Here is a 4,478-nt window from a genome sequence, read left to right as displayed (position 1 = left end):
TAAAATGTTTTTTATTCATTTTTTACGGAGAGGAAGGGAGAGGGATAGAGAGTTAGAAACATCGATGAGAGAGAAACATTGATTCAGCTGCCTTCTGCACACCCCCTACTGGGGATGTGCCTGCAACCAAGGTACATGCCCCTGACTGGAATTGAACCTGGGCCCCTTCAGTCCGCAGGCCGACGCTCTATCCACTGAGCCAAACCAGTCAGGGCATGTATGTACCTTTAATTCTTGTCACCTGTGCCCCAGCCAGGCTGGAGTAAATCCGAGACATGGTGAAGATGATTATGTGGAGACTATCTCCAGGAAAACTCCCAGGTTTTATTGTCCTTTTGTAACCGGACAACCAGAGGGTCCGGGCTGCCTGTCACCACCTGAGCCAATTCAGCAGAGACCGGGTGGAATCATGTAGGAGCGTTTATTCCAGTCCTGCCGGCAGGAGGGGAGAGCAGCAGGTCACCCACAGAAATCTGCTCTGCGCCCCACCATCAGCCACTGCTTATACTGGGTAGAGCAGTGGTTCTCAACCTTGGCTGCATGTTAGAGTCACCTGGGAATCTTTCTAAAATCCTAATTTCTGGGCCTCATCCTCCAGAAATTCTGTTTCTTTGTTACTAATGCTGTGGCCCCACCCCATAACAAAGAAACAGAATTTCCGGAGGGTGCGGCCCAGAAATCAGGATTTTAGAAAGATTCCCAGGTGACTCTAATGTGCAGCCAAGGCTGAGAACCACTGGGGTAGAGGGACAAGGCTGACGTGGGAAGTAGGAAGGACAGGCATGGGTGGCAGGCTGCAGTGGTTCCCGGGTACAGGCAGTGTGGGGCAGCGGCGGCGGGGGTGCCCAAGAGAACGGGTATCTTTGGCGCCTCCGGGACGAGACTGTTTAATCTTCCCATGACAGGCGGTTCTCAGAAAAGCAGGATGGGCTGCAGTCTGTTAGCGCCCGTGTGCCAGGGCGTGCAACTCTCACCAGGTCAGAATGTGCTTTCTCTGGTCAGAACAGAACAGTCATGGCTAACAGGGCATGGTTAATGTTTCTTATGACTATAGCTAGTCCCCACTGTTCCGTTTCTGCCCCTAACACTTTCTGTTTCCCAGTGAGAAAACGGAGGCGCAGGCAGGATGAAGGGGACACAGAGAACAGAGAAGGGGTCTAGGGCTTTACGCCCCAAAGGGCCTCGGGGTGTCCTGCCTAATTTGGAGACCAGGGCTTCAGAGGCCAAGGACCAGATTTTAAGGGGATTTGAAAAAGTATTTTGTCAAGGAAATTCCAAGAAAGGCCCTGGCAGCCAGCCACTCCTCTGTGGGAATAACTCATTCCTGGTGGGAGTGCCTTTATTCCTGGGTGAGAATATCAGCAATGAGGACGCTAACCAGCGCTGCTGTCAGGGGGAACCTCAGTCCTCCACGTCCTCAAGGTGAGAGGGACTTCCAGGGGCTTCGGGTCCCTCATTGGCTCCTGCTTGTGGGCGGGTTACCTTTGGGATTGGGGAGATGAAAGAGACGGGTGTCTATGGGGCCATGTTTCTCAGGGGGTGGGGCTAATGTTCATTTAAGCCAAATATAAAGTCCTCACTCCAGCCCCCATTGTGCCCGGCCTTCCTCCCACCACTGTCCCTGGTTCAATGCTGTGGCTGGTCTTTCTGTGAACACGCCTCCTTAAAGACCTGCCTTTAGCTTCCCCCCCCCGGCCCCCCCACATCTCAGACCCTGTTTTCTTCAGAGCACTGTCAACTGATGGTTGTTGGTACCAGTTTAACAGCAACAGGAATCCCCAAGTTGGGGTGTGGTGAAGAAGGAGACTTTTCAGAGTAAACAGCTGTTATGGTTCAGCACGGCTGTGGAACAGCATGGCTGGAAGGCAGCCCTGGAGCCAGGCCCCTCTCTGGCCGACAGCTCTGCTCTCAGATGCTCTGCTCCTTGATGCCTCACTTTGAAGAGAGACAGCTTCATTGTTTCAGCTGAGCCAGGCAGACTCAGTCTTCATGGGAAGGAAAAGTACCTTCTCAGAGCCGGAGGGTAGCTGGTTTATATGGACAGGAGTCCCTGCCCTTGATCCCTGATTGGTCTATCCCAGTGGTCAGCAAACTGCGGCTCGCGAGCCACATGCGGCTTTTTGGCCCCTTGAGTGTGGCTCTTCCACAAAATACCACGTGTGGGTGCACACGTACAGTGCGATTGAAACTTCGTGGCCCATGCGCAGAAGGTAGAAGTCGGAAGGCAGAAGGCAGAAGGCAGAAGACCACTGGTCTAGCCACATGTAAATGAGGACTCCAAATCCTCACAACTTGATTGGTCCAAAAGGCACTGTCCTGATTGGTCAGGATAGAGCCACTCTGGTTGGTTGGAGCTGCATAGCTCCAATTGGATGGAGAAAACCTTAGTCTTATTGGTTGAAATAGGATTCCAGGAATCCCTTTATAAGGGCTGGCTCAGATGGCAGAAACAGTGCAGGTTTCTCCCTGAGGTGCAGTTTGCATGAGAGCTCTGTGCATAGCTATTGCTGCTAGGGTGTGTGTGTCATGTTTGTTTTTAATTTGAGCCCAGTTAGTCACCAGGAGCCCTTCTTAGTCTTCACAGCACCCACTGGTGTTTGCAATTTGTCCTTTTGTCTGTTTCATGTCTGTCTCCCCAACAGACTAAGATCCAGGAGGGAAGCAACCTCATCTCACTGTTTCCTCAGCACCCGGCACAGTACCTGGCATAGTAGGTGCTCAGTTAATATGGGTGGGGTGTGGGCTTTCCTGCTGCCTGCTTTCTGCTCTGCTTCCTCCGTCCCCGTGCTAAGCTGGAGAAGGGGGTGGGGGAGCAGGAACAGTGGCCTTTCTCCAGCTTCCCTGAGCCTGGGAGTGGGGTTAAATGCAGGGGAGAGACGGGAGGTGTCTCTATCTAATTCTCCATCCCAGCCCCCCGCCCTCCCTCCCCCCAGCCGTTATTTCTGTCACATCAGCCTCAGCTGACAACCTGGGTCTCTTTCTTATAAGATCCCGAGGAGAGAACAGTGACTCCTGCCTCCAGTCTGTTGCACTTCAACCCGACTGCCCCTCCACCACTCACACAAATGTATTTTCTCTGCTGCTTAATGTTTAAATTGGGTTTTCTGAGATGACGCTCAGACACAGTGAATTAGAGGGAGAGGTGCCATGCTGCACATGAGATGGCATCTCCTGGGGCTGGAGCTCTGCAGTCAGACCTGGCTCCAGGACTTCTTCGTTTGCTGTGTGACCCTAGGCCAAACCTCAACCTCTCTGGGCCTGCTTCCTCAACTGTAAAACTGGGATGACTGGACCTGCCTACTAGAGCTGACACAGTGGGTATACAGCACTTAGCATGTTGCTTGGCACTAAACAGCTATTTTTAAAAAATTATTTTATTTTGTTATGAAGGCTCCTGAAGGCAAAAGTCCAGAGGCCTAGTTCAGGCTCTGCCATTCACTGTTGACCTTAGCAAATCCCTTTTCCTCTCTGGAGCTAAGTTTCCCCACCTGCAAACCCTGCGTGTATGCGTGTGTGCGTGTGTGTGTGTGTGTTTTGACTCCAGCAGCTAAAGAGAGAGTTTTGGGCTCAGCACAAAAGAGACACTTTAAAAAAACCAAGAACCAAGGAGACGCTTTTAACAAACATCAGGTGGCATGTAAGGTAGTGAGCTCCCCGTCGCCTCTAGTGCACTGTGCAGAATGCCAGAGCGGGAAGGAACCTTAAACCGCCAGGCCTCTCATTTTGAAAGAGACACAGAGTAACACAGACCTAGGAGCTTACGATCCCCTGCCTGCCCGTCTGAGGCCCCGTCCATCACACCACCTGCTGGATGTCCAGAACAATCACCGAGAGAGCCTGGGTGAGACATGCCCGGGGTCATCTATGGGCCTGCTGCCAACTAGCTGTGTACCTTGGCAAAGCGTGCCAGCTGCTGCCAGTGCCCTTGCCAGTGGCCCTCCACCAGTGACAGAGGGGAGTGGGTGGACGAACAGCCCAGCCCCCACCCCCACTTTGCAGGGAGACCTCCAGGCATACACGGTGCATGGCTTCCCAAAGCTGCTGGCAGGGTCAGGCAGCAGTTGCCGGCACTGGCGCTGTTTGATAACACCGTCTGCTGCCTCCTGCCCTCCCTGCCTCACTGCCCCGCTCCCCAAGCAGGGCTTCCTGGGATCCCCTCTAAATCAACTCATTGCACTTGAGTCCCTGTGTGGAGTCAATAAGTTAATAAAGTACTCACAATGGCAGTAGGCTTGTTTCGTAAGTAAAAAAAAAGAGATAAAGAACCTTTACTTATATAAACTCCACCCCTCCTGTTCCAGCCTCCTCAGCAAATACAAATATTAGGTTTAAACAATCTTTGGGACGCGCACACACACATTACTCGGCATGCGGTCCGGGCCAGCGTGCAGGGAAAGGTGCCTGGTGTCGGCGTCTGGAACGCCCGGCTCAGCCGGATCTCAGCGCGAAGCTCTCCCTCTGGTCTCTGTGGCTGGCAC

The sequence above is a fragment of the Myotis davidii genome, unplaced genomic scaffold (genome assembly GCF_000327345.1).
Source record: "Myotis davidii unplaced genomic scaffold, ASM32734v1 scaffold934, whole genome shotgun sequence".
In the NCBI taxonomy this organism is placed as follows: Eukaryota; Metazoa; Chordata; class Mammalia; order Chiroptera; family Vespertilionidae; genus Myotis; species Myotis davidii.
Note: the sequence above shows the minus strand (reverse complement) of the source record.